Raw genomic sequence first — 12,794 nt, forward strand, 5'->3', positions numbered from 1 at the left:
GCCACACTCGTGACTAATGAGTGAACCAAAGTGAACAGGTTGGACAAAGCCTTGGGTAAGATGGTTTAGTGTGAGGTGTCCCTGCCCATGGCAGGGGGGTTGGAACTAGATGATCTTAAGGTCCTTTCCAACCCTAACTATTCTATGATTCTAACAGCCTGGAAGCAAACCTACTGATGCTTTTCCAGCCTTCTCTTCCATGGCATCACTGATTCTTGTAAGGTCCAGGACAGGCTAAAAAACTCCCAGACAAACAAGGAATTAATTTTATGTCTACTTGGTGCAGCGCCTCACCAAATATTGGCAGAAAAATCTCTTTTGCAGAGTAACTTTCCAGAATAACCGTATTCTTTTATCCTTCTAAATTGCTTGCTTGTGTGCGTCAGCACCGTATCCCATGGACAGAAAGTTTCACACCCTTTTATCTTTTCTTTCTCAGAAAGAAAGCTAGACTCTTGATCTCTGGCACAATATCTCATTTCAGTTCTTGGCAAAAAACTTCCTGTGTGACAAAGGTTATGTTGCTTTATTCAAGCAATAATCCACTAAGCTCCCAGTGGTTTCAATGCATCTGAGGAGTTTTAGGTCTTGTTTCCTTCTTTGAGGAATATAGCTAACAATACTTTCCTTTGGCTGCCCTTTATGCATCTTCCCCATCTAGAAAATCATCTCTTTGTGGTAGACACAGTCTTCTGCTGTATGTTTAACGTTGTCTAACACAGTAGGTCATTCATCTTGGCTGGGAAGCCTTTGAGAGCTGTCAGTGTCCAACAGCGAATGCCATTTGCACCTCTGGCTTTTCTTATATGAAAGTTGGAATATTTCGCTCAGAACTACAGCAGATCAAAACTCAAATCATATGTTTCTTCTAAGGGAAGAAAGATCTGCGTGTATTTCATCCTGAGGTCTGTGGGTCTGGGCAAGGGTTTACGTCTTTGAAAGAGAAAAGCTTAGGAAGGAATGGACTGGCCTCAACAAATAACAGTAATAGTAGAAAGTGTAATAATTAATGAGACTGACAGCTGAAATGGCTTATTCTTTTTAGCAATATAGGCCTGCAGTGTTACAAATTGTCTCCGAACCCAGATCTTGCACATAAGAGGGGAATCGAACACTGCTCCGCAGCCGTTTCTCACAGACTGCAGGAGGATGCTGTCTGCATGTGCTCTGATATTCTGCACTGCTTGGTGAAAGCAATTCACAGAGCAAAGGAGGAAGAAAATGAGCAGAGGGTCCCACAACTCATCTCAAGTTTCCTTTGGTGACTGTCTGCCATTTCTTTTTCATGAGGGCTTTGACAAGCAGCAGCAGTTATAAGATTTTCATTTCCTGGAACATTTCTTGCCAGTCTAAAGCTTCTTTTTTTGTTGTTTTTCCTTTTTTTTTTTGTTCTTTTTTCCTCCCCCCTTTTTTTTCCTTTTAAGATAGATGTACAGCATGACTGAAGGAGAGATTCGTGACCTACTTTTCCCAAATCGCATATTGAGCTTTGTGTTCTTTCTGATGCTCAGTACAGAGTTCTTCCCATTAGAAATCTCCTTGGGCTGGTTTATGTTCGCCTTCCCATGGCAGAACAGCAGGGCAAGGTATAACTCAGGCTGAGGAGGAAATCCTATCATCGTACTGGAAGAGTAAGAGATTGCTGGGTGTTAGTGAGCAGGTCTCTGTACCTTCAGTAAATAAGTAAAACCCAAACTAAAATGAAGAGACAGTCTGCTTTATCAGTCATTTGCTGAAGGGAATCCATCTGGATCCTTAATCAGGGCTAAGAAAACAAGGTTTAGGCAGTAGAACATGTTAAAAATTGGAAGTTGTGAGAAAAGGTCATGTGAATCTAGTCCATATTAGAGACACTTAGGATGATTAGACAGTGAGGCTAATCATTTTACGTAAGACTGACTAACCCTCCTTGCCTTCGGTAGCATTTCATCACTTGTGAACCAAGGGGACATCTGACAGAGACCACAGCATCCCAACAATTTGGCAGTGCTGTTTAAGAGCATCCCCCAGCCAGAGCCGTCCATCAGATTGCTGGGCAGCAGCGATGACATTTCGGTAGATGTGTTTAATTATATCAATACATCAATAGTGCTGACATTTCGAAGAGCTATCACCTCAGGATAAGCCAGCTCTAAAACTAATCTCTTCTCTGTCCTTCTCCATCTGCCCTGACAAATAAAGCTGCATGAGTCAGAGTTTTAAACAGAAGTAGTACCTAAAGGGAGGTGCAGAGCATAGAGAAGTCCATTTGGGAGCCCAAAGCAGCCAATTCCCTCTGCAACTCTTAGTGGCCTGAGCATCTCTTTCAGAGCCGAACTTCAGCCATGGTTCCACAAATACCTTCAGAAGTCATAAGGGGGAAAGACAAAGGATGGTACATAATGTAAAACACTTGAATATGCTTAAATTAACTGGCAGACAAAAGTTAATCCAAATAAGCACAGTTACATTGGCCAGGAGGAGGTACCAAAGCAGGTAGGTTTTGTCTCACTAGTCCACGCATGTCCTGGCTGTTAACACCAGTTGGTGAGCAGTTCCATGCAGCCAGTGCTGCAAAGCATTGAGACTCGTGCTTGGGCTTTTCCACTGGTGCAGATTCAGACTGGTGCCATCAGCCAAAGTGAAAAGTCAGATCTCCAGGCTCTGAGGAATCAACAAATGTGCTGTTAGAAGTGAAAAATGGGAGATGCCTTAAGGAAATAATGCAAAAGCAAAGAGGAGGTAAAGCAACCATTCTGTGGTTTGCAGCCCAGGATGCAGCCCTCTTGCTTCAAACACACAGTGGCTCGGATAGCAACATCATGCAGGATGTAAGTGGGAATCTGTCGTTTCTCACTGGGTAATAGAAAACATTTAGTTGTCTTATTTAACATTTTTAGTCTTTACTGTTGTGTTTTCATGGCGCACAATATCTCAGAGAGAAAAGGGTTGGTTTTTTTTTGCCTCTCCTGCTTGAAAGCAGGAGCCAAAAGAAATCTGTGGGAGTCCACAAGATATAGGATCGGTGGGGCTGTGCTCACAGTTGTAACAGGATTGGAGAGAGGAACACAGGAAAGGGAGCACCAAAAACATCGTTTCTTGGCCACAGTGCAAACAGGAGTAGGCCAGAGAGGCTGCAGCCTATGCCAGCAGAGTGCATCCCTTCTGTGGGGTCCATAAATAACTGAGGATCTCCAGGCTAAAGCAAGACCCTGACTGCCACTGACATGTCTTACAGCCTGCTGACTGGGGGAGGCAAGCAGTGGGAACTGATGTTGCTCCACTTCACAGTTCTTGCTTGCTTCTTGGTTGCTCTTCTTGAGGACCAGTGACAGGCACAAACAGGAGCAGCAGGCAAAGCTCAAGAGTCATGCCCGGATTTTTTCACCACCACTCTCTCTACCAGAGCCTTTCCTGACTGCTGAATCTTCCTTTGTGCTTTCCAAACCTTCCATTAGAGGTTTGCACCAGTATTTTGAAAGATGAAAATCATAATATTTAATCTGAGGTATTGAAATAGAGCAGTCCACTGTTTAAAAGAGCAGAACAAATCAAAACAAAGTCTTAACTCATCTTCTGCCTAATGCTGCTCAAGGCAACAAGTAATTCTTTAATAGCTAAAATAATTCCTTAGTAATTAACTTGGCAAAAGCGATGGTTTTGGTTTGAAAAAAGTCCTACATTATACTTTTTTGTTCACTGTAGCAGACAGTTCTAGCTAAGAGAATTGTTCTTCTCTGTTAGAGATGTTCCCACAGAGCAAATCTTTGAAGGATACACCCTGTAAGCTGAGAGCATATTTCCTCTTTATGGCCATACAAAACCATCAGGTCTCCCCTGTAGTGTTCCCAGGGCACTTTTCCCGAGCTGAGCCATTCCTGGTGTGTTTTCCAGCCAGTTCAACAATACCAATTTTCTACAACCTCGAAATCAATTTTGGTTTGATTTGTTTTGCGGGAGATGAAGAAAGTTGTTATGTTCTGCCGCTGGACCTAACTCATGCTCACCTAAACAGCTTCCCAGCCCCTGTCCTGCCACTGACTCAAACTGCGTAGAAACATGCTTTTGGCAATGGAAATCAACTGGAGGCTTACACAGGCGTCCGTATATCTACTTAGGCATAATGAAAATGCACTCAGGAGAACCTTCCTACAGCCATTTGTTGTGCTTATACTGCTTCTGTCCACACCACCTTCACGCCAAATTCAACCAATAGTTTTCAGTTGCTTTTAAGTGTTCCTTTTGACTGTAAATGTTGGGTGGAAATAGCTACTAATTTTGAGCCTTATCCTGCTCCATGGTCTAAGTACATTTCTGAATGCTTTTTGTATCGCCCTTATGGCCTTTCATGTCTTCTTTACTTTCCTTTTTTCAGAACCACAGCTGACTGGCTGAAGTTGAAAACTCACTGAAGGGCATTTTCTGTGTCACTTCAGGCAGCTGCACATGAAATTGATGGAACATTAACTTTTGCAGGTGAGCTGAGCTTCATTTCTAATTTGCTGAAAAGCAGGAAGTATTTAGGACCGTTTGGCCTTGAAGAACTTGGGAGAACCTTGTAGGAGCAAATGTCATGGTCACAAACTTTCCTCCAGCTTGTTCAGTGCACGAATGATTCTTTTGATCCTCCTTGGAAAGTGAACAGCAATGCATGAACATCAACACGATTTCAGTATTACAATATAGAAAGCAAAATTCCATTGGTGAGGACTTTTTATACAGGACAAGTGGTTTTGTACAGTGTGTTTTGGTTAGGCAAGATGTGCCCTGAAGAGCACCAGGATTTGTTTTAGATGGTGCTGACAGGGACAAGCTTAGCTAGTAAGGAGGGAAAGCTGTTTGGGGAATAGGAAGAAATACTGGACAGACTAAGCATAACATAGCTTGGCCATCTCAAGCTGCTGAGGACACTTGTTCACCTCTCTGCTCTTCCCCCGCTCACCCAGCTCTTGACATGATGTCCTGAAGAAGGACCTGCTCATATCTTGGGTGCCGAGTTGGAGATGTAGCTGCTTTATTTTCCCAGGGTCTTTTCTCTTTATGCCTGTAGAGAGGGCTTCTGAGATGTGATCTGTCTCCAAGGTTCCTGATATCACAGTATTTCTTTTTAACGCTTTTGCTGCCTCATTGTTAGTTTCCCTGATCACTCTGAGATCTGTTATCTTTCAAACACCTCGAGTGATATCTCGTGCCTTCCCTCATTCTCTTGCATCTCTTTTTCCCTAGGTATAAAGTACAGAAGTTTCGGATGGAAGTCTGAATTTTTTTTCCCTCCAGCTCCATATCTTGCTTTCTAATTTATCCCAGACAACATCTATCAGATTGATCAAGAGTTGCTCTACATCAAACCTTCATTAAGCAAAATCATGATCAGAGCAGTTGCCGTCTGGCAAGCATCAAACATCTTCTCTGTACCTCATATTGTTCTACTCTAGCTCTTTGCTGATAAATGCAGTACTGACTTCTTCAGGTACAGAGGTAGGTACTGCATTCACACAAGATATCTGTCTTTATCTCATGGGCTCGTGAGGTATCATGAGCATTTATCTCATAGGTGTTACAACTTGATTGTTAGCTCCTCTCATTCAATCTTTTATTTTGGATCACGATAGGTTCTGCAAACCCAAAACGTTTGCCACTGACTGTTTCTATTCTGGGTGTCATGTTCTCACTGCATGCCTTAAATTTTAGGGCAACAGAGTGTTTATCATAGTGACTAAATGATTTAAGTCACTGTTGACTCTGTCGCTTTCACATCATTATAAATATCTTGGCTCCAAAGGATTCAGGTTGTGTGATGAACTCCAATAAATCTCTTCCTTAATATTGTCAGGGCTTGAAATGGAAATGTCTGCAGTAAGGAAAAGACAGAATTGCAAGGGTGTCATACTTATCTCTGCGAAATAAATGGTGAGTTTTTTAATCTTTGTCATCAGGAATGATAAACGTTTCTGCAGTTGCTTATTATAGTGCTGCACAGAAGCCCTCCTGCATTCTCTCTCTGGTTGTGCAGAGTTATTAGGGTAGGCCAATGAGGAGTATTATGTATTTTAATGTACAGAGTTAAAATCCATGCTAAATAAAGCTGTGTCTGCCCTGCCCTCAATGTCCTAAGTCTCTGCAAGAGCAGGAGAAGGTTCTCATTGAAACCAAGACCACTTCATATTAAGCTGAAAGGGAGAAGTGTTCTTGAAGTAGGATTAAATGATATCAAAACTCCCTTTCAGTGGTGCTTTTGTTTTAATACTCTGAAACAGCTTAAGGGGGCCTCAGTGTAACTGAGGATCAGAGTCAAAGAAATACAGTGTCAATAAAAAGAAATACTGGGGTTTAGTTTAGCTGTGGATGTTTGTGTCTTTCCATGCAGTGCTTTAGTATTTGTAAAGAATTTTTAGTGGAAATCAATGACCGTTAGTAATGATCAAGTAATATCCAAAGCTGCATTTCATAGAATGGTTTTATGGGCAAAATATCAACATGTTGGCTTCCAGGATTCACAGCACAGAGCAGCACTAGGGAGGGAAGGAGCTATAAACCACTCAACCTCACTTGTCTCATGTAATCAACACAGAACTCTAAATGCAGGCCACTGACAGCTTTAAAATGGAGCAAAATACCTTCAGCAGTCTCACAAAACCAAGGGAAAAGTCATATCTAAACCTAAACCATAAGAAAGAGGAAATAAAGCACAAAAGAAGCTGGGGATCTGGTGGGTATTTTAATAGCAGCATAGGAAAGGTGAGAGCTAGGCAGTATGTTACATCAGCTTACAGAGGCAGCAACACAGTGGCCCCCTGCCATGGGAGAGGAAGGTCCTATGGGATCCCCAGCACCACCAGTGTTGACCCTGCAGGCATCTCCCCTTTGCATGGAGAGGGATGGCCTCATCCTCTCAGACCCACAGACAGGTTTCTCATGTGTTTCTCCAAAGCCAAAGCTTCCTCTGGAAGGGAATTTGAGACGCAAGGCTCCCTGGGGCATGCACCAAGTCTGCCATCTGCCTTTTTGTCTAAGATACATTACTCAGTGCTTGTGAAACCATGCATATAAACACCAGCTAGGGCTAACAGAAAGCACGGGTCTCATAGCTGTTGCGTATTGCTTGGGACTCTAAAAGGCTCATTTTCACTTCCCGGTGTTCCTAACCTGAAAGACATTTTGTAGTCAAAACTACCGTGGCAACCAGATCTGACCTTCTAAAGAACACAAGCCGAGGGACTAATTAAGAGAGATGTTTCAATTACTCCTCCTTCCAGGAGCCTGGTGCAAAGCTGGTGCCACAGAACCGGGAAATTCATCATCTAAACGAGTGAAGAGTCAAAACTATGACTGGAATTTAAACACCTCATTGCTACCACCTATGTGCCAACGAACCCGGCTGTGAAAGCTGACATAAGCAGTCGGCCTCTTACAAGAACTGTCTCTGTATATACATGAAGCCAGGTAATGGATGAAACGATGGAAAGGTGTGTTCAGGAATATATAATCCCAGTGAATTTTGCACCAACAGAACATGCTATCGCAGGCTGCTTCCGTGCAAGTCCACCAAGGCTTTGACGCCGCAGATTAGTTCCAGGTTAATTCCGTCTTCCTTCAGCACTTCCCAGTTGCAATCTGGAGGAAATTCTGTCTTCCATCTTGGCTCCCCCCTTTGACCAGGGGTGTTTCCACAGCAGTTAATGCAGATGGGTGCTGTACTCCGTAGCGTGAACAAGGCCCGTGAGTACCTTGCTGTACTGTGAGGAAAGATCTCCTTACAGTCACGTAAAGTGTCCTGCTAAATCCTTTCATTATGTAAAGTCTTCCAAGGAAACTACCCCAAACCTGGAAACAAGGCTTTAAGGTAAATATGAAATGCAGCTTAAAAAAAGAAAGAAGAGGAGGAGAGGGGAAATTGAATGTTACTGACTTTATTGAATGTCTCTATTCAAATATCCTGCATAAGCAGACATGTCACTTTAATCAGACAAAACCCACCAGGGAAGGTGGTAATTATTTGTATTACTTCTTGACAGCTATAAAAAGCTAAAACGTTACTGTGCAAATCCTGCCTGAACTATTTAAACAATTGAAAAATGTGATTTAACAGCTAAAACAAACTTGATGCAGGCTGAGCTCTCGTCGACACGTGGGAGATGAACTAAGCTGGCTCTTTGTACAGGGAATAGAAATCAACTGTGCAGTGCCCTCCAGGTAGCATGGCTAAAACCTGATACCAAATACACCCTAAAACCTCATCCGGCAGTAGGGAGGGTCAGGGGTTTGCCTTGGGAATTCCCAGAGGGCTTTAGCAGCCAGGTAGAAGTGCCAGGACCTGTGGATGACACTGCCTTGCCCAGGCAGAGGAGGTGAAGCAAGGCAGGAATGAGGTTCTGCGGTACTGTTTGCATTGTCAGGTGTGCTTCAAGAATGTGATGTGCCAAGGAGCAGGGCTTGAAGGGTCTAAAACACCATGGACTGGCAGTAGACCCTGGGTTAGGGCCACCTTTGTTGGCTGGCGCACCAACAAAGCCAGCATGAGAGAGGCTTTGTAAACGCAACTTCATGTTTCCAACCACCAAGTGAGCTTCCAAGAGAGGGGTGTAAGAAGATTTAACCCAGTTCAGCCCTGGGGAAAGCCCTGGGCTAGCTATCACTTACACTAAAATGCTTGTCTTAAGGGTTTTTTCTTAAACACTAGCCTTTGATACTAGAGTTGAAAATTACAACACTGCCAAAAGCACAGTGATTTCCAACAACAAAATCTGCGTGGCCGCTGTGGAAATGATACAAATGCTATTATCAGAAATCTGTTTCCGCTGATGGGTCGCTGTGTGTTCATAAACTAACATCACATAGACTATGCTAAGGACTTCTTCCTTCTTTCTACATGTTCACGGCCTCTGCTGTGCTTTGCCCTGCTTTGTCTTTATAACAATACCGTAGAAAGCTGTTTTCCACTTTCACTACTCCTAGATACCCGAGACTCGCCTCTAAAACCTAAAAAAACTAGGGATTCTTTAAAAAAGCTGAATATCTGAATAATGAAATAAGAAATGAGTCTCTCCGCAGGCAGTGGGATTAATAAAGCCTGGCTCTTGAAAGATTTGTCTTATTTCCCTTTAAGCTCTTTGATTTCATCAGTAATTTGGGTTCCCACGTTCCTTACTTGATCGCCATGGCACAAGGGAAAGGCTGAAAACACTTGCTAGCTGGACAGCCAGGAGTAGATGCATTGCTACCTGGACCAGGAGCTCTGTTTCAGTTTCTATGCCAGACAGGCCATGTCTGTTTTCAGCCATTCCTTCATCCTCACCGAGGCTAGAAATGTATCTTCAACAAGCATCAGAACTGTGGTTCCTGTACTTCTAATGATTTCCTGCTTGCTTCCACCTACCTCTAATGACTGCAATATCAAAAGGGTCAGGAAATAACTGCAGAACTGAGAAATCCTGCGTCTGAGTTCTCCTTTTTCAAGCAGAAGAAGGATCAGTCAGATGTGACACTCCAAGCACTCTCTCCTTTTTTCCTCTCATCTCTTTGCTGTCACATTTTGGATGTTCATCTCCACCTGCAAGCAGTTTTGCCGTGGCTGAATTGAGGGCCTGAAACTCAGTTCCTGTTATCTAAACTCAGCAGGCATTGCAGGCAAGGGCACTGTCCTCCCCACATCCCTGTGTTAGGTGAAACAGTGAGATCCATTCTCACGGCCTAGTGGTCTAAAGTAATTCACTGTAATTGTTTAGTCCCAAAATATGCTCGGCAAAGACATGGAAAGAACCATATAGAAGGCAAGAAGAAGCTGAAGGCTATTTCAGATTGATATAAGCAGGTAGCTTTTAGAGTCTCACAAAGAGAAAAAAGGTCTCGAAGTGAGCTGCATGCATCAAGCACTTACCAGAACAGAGGAATGCCCACTAAAACACTGAGTTTACCTGCTACTAATCGAGGCTGAGTGCTCTTGGAAGACCAGCAACTTGACTGGAAGGTGCATCTCCTAATGAATGCTCCTGCCCGTCTGGAGAAGCCCCATGAGCAGCAGCAGGGGTTTTTAGGACACGTTGAGGACTACTGGGGCTCATTGGCCTATCTGTGGATAACCAAAGAGTTGGATTTTTTTCTCTGTGCTGGCAAATGGTATTTAAATACCTTTACGTTCCTGTGACAGTCAGCCTGGTGCAGCAGGGACAGAGTCTGTGTCAGGTTGCATCAGTGCGGTGCAATGAACCTGGCCTATTTTGGGAGGTTTCTTTTCATCATTTTTTCATTCTGCAGCCTCTAGCCCCATGCTCGGAACTCTGACATCTTCCTACCCACCCTCCACCACCGCCACCACGTGTATTAGATCTGTGCTGTTTGATGTGCTGTTTCCTGTCAACGTTCCAGTACGTTTGCTCCTTCTAATGACTTGCTTTTCTCCTTTGAACAACTTCTTCCTCACGTTGATTTCCGGGAGCACTTATCATTTATTGATGGATAGTTAATTATCACCAGGCAATAGATCTTGCTCAGCTCCCTGAAAGCAGCAGCTGACATTTCGTGTGCCTCACTGCCAATGATCTTTCACAGTCACAGATATTCTTCGCAGCAGATAGGACACGAACCTGCATTTAATCACACCGAGTGAGTCAAGGATTCTTCTTTGTCTTTGGTTAAATCTCTGCCTCTCTGCAGAAAATCCTGATCAATTTCCAGGCTCATCTCTGTTTACCGAGTGATTGATTGCAGGCACCAGCAAGAAACCATTTTACCCTAAGACCACCGATGCTGCCTTGCAGCCGTGGGGCATTTCTGCTGCCTTGCTCCCTGCCTGCAAAGCCCAAGGCACACCCTCCAGCCCTGGGTGCTGTTTTCCAGGAGGTGTGCATTTACTCAGATCTCCTCACTGTGCAGCAGCTCCCCAAAGGCCTGGGGGGATGCCCTTGTGAAGCATCTCCCCAAAGGTCTGGGGGGATGCCCTTGTGAAGCATCTTGTGATGCCCTTGTGAAGCATCTCCCCAAAGGTCTGGGGGGATGCCCTGAGCCTCACTGTGAAGCAGAGCTCTCTGACACACATCAGCCTGGATGTCTCCCGTGTGCACAGAGAAGTTTGAGCCACCCTGCCCAAAGCCATGGGTACTCCACCTGACCTAGGATAGCTAAATGGAGCAGATTGCACAACGGTAATGTAACCTGCAGGGTACATACATTTGACTCCATATCACTGCATCTTGTCAGTGGTGAGTTTAAAGTGCAATACACCTGTTTTCCCTTAAGACTGAAAGGTGCTGGCCTCCTTGGTCAGGGAGGAGAAGCAAAATTAGTTCATGCCGTAGTTCCAGGTGAAGGGATAGAAATTCACTACAATGTTTTATACACATTATGTTGTCTTTCTTTTTTATTTCCCCAAACCAAAGGATAATTCTCTAGTCAGAGGAAGAAAAAATCTTCAAAGAAAAGAAGATCACTCATGAAAAACAGTTCCGAGGCTTTAGGAGGAAATAACTTCACCTCCCATCCTTCAATAAGCAAGAGGGAGATCACAAAGCTGCTAGAGAGGTTTTCTTCTGCCATGCATTTTGTTGGTAAAAGCACATGTTGTATCACTTGTGATCAAAAGCTTCCTGGACAAAACCAAACTCTTGGGCTTGACTGGAATTTCTGATGGACAACAAATAATAGGGGCTTATAATAAAATAAATATATATATGCAGAGACATAAACAAACCAAATCTATAAAAATGTACGCACATTTATCTCTGAAATCCAGACTAAATCCCATCTGAAGGTTTGTAATTTATTTTACAGGGGAAATGAATCACAAAAAGTAAGCTCATGCATAGAATATGATATTTGCAAAGAACATGAAAGCTACAGCCCTTATCTAGCTAAACAGTTAAAGATGTGCTTAAATGCCACATGGAATGGGGACCTCTGTAAGGATCAGCATAGACATGGAAGGGTTTTGCCCACTTTTAAAGTTTTAGGTGGAACTTTCTCACAAGAAAAAATTGAAGTTTTAATAGAATGCCTTTTCTGGTCATTCAGCACCACGTGCAGATGGTGCAGAGGTTTGCCGTGCAGGAGATGGTCTCACTATAGTACCCTATATGGCAGAACAGGGCATTTGTCCTCCAGGCCATTTGTACCAGTGTGATTTTTTTCTCTCCTTTCAATCACTGCAATTGCAAATAAAGCCTTTCTTACAAAATCAAGTAGTGAACATCGGAAGTGTTTCACAGTATGCTGAGCTTATAGCTTCTCCTCTAAAAAGGAAGCTAAAAGATCATATGTTCTGAGCTTCTCCACCCACTCAGGAGTCCTTCCAGCTATTCTGCACACGCATTCCTTTACTGTCACCTACTGAAAAAATATATATTGTCATCCTTAAAAGTGGCAAGTGTATATGAGCAAAATAAAGATGAATGGATACCTTTAAAGTACAGTTCTGCTTTTCCATCTACTCTGACATAAGGCATCTGTCAGTCTTAAGCCTTTCCTATTTCCACACATAATTTTAATGTTGAACTCAGGACAGTAAAACTCCCACTGGATTTCAAAGAGCCCTTTCTTCTCTTCCACAGGTGTGATCAAGTCCTTGTTAACCAGATCCGTCACTCATCAGTCTGCGGATCTGTGGGATCCCGTTTCAGCAAGTTTGACGTGTCAGGTCCTCCTTGCCTACCTCCACTTCTCTGTTTCTTTCATGGATATTCTTCACCACTTTTCCCACTGACCAAAGCACTTCTGTGGGTGCCTCCAGGTAAGTGGTTGTCTCCATAGTTTTTAAGTTAAATTCATGTCTCTTGGCTAGACAATGCTTTTCAATGGCGTGCACCATTCCCAGTAAATGTGAA

The 12,794-nt window shown here is 43.4% G+C and overlaps 1 long non-coding RNA gene across 1 annotated transcript in view; it reads left to right on the plus strand.

Moving 5' to 3' along the window:
* LOC130592750 (uncharacterized) overlaps positions 1 to 4,422 on the plus strand; it is a 122,976-nt gene extending 118,554 nt beyond the window's left edge. The window contains exon 4 of the long non-coding RNA XR_008970642.1: positions 4,355 to 4,422. This is a non-coding gene — a long non-coding RNA (uncharacterized LOC130592750). The remainder of the gene's footprint in view (positions 1 to 4,354) is intronic.
* The last annotated feature ends 8,372 nt before the right edge of the window (positions 4,423 to 12,794 follow it).

The sequence above is a fragment of the Pezoporus wallicus genome, unplaced genomic scaffold, assembly GCF_028554395.1.
Source record: "Pezoporus wallicus isolate ANWC-B61680 ecotype Strahan unplaced genomic scaffold, APGP_CSIRO_Pwel_v1 contig_8721, whole genome shotgun sequence".
Lineage (NCBI taxonomy): Eukaryota > Metazoa > Chordata > Aves > Psittaciformes > Psittacidae > Pezoporus > Pezoporus wallicus.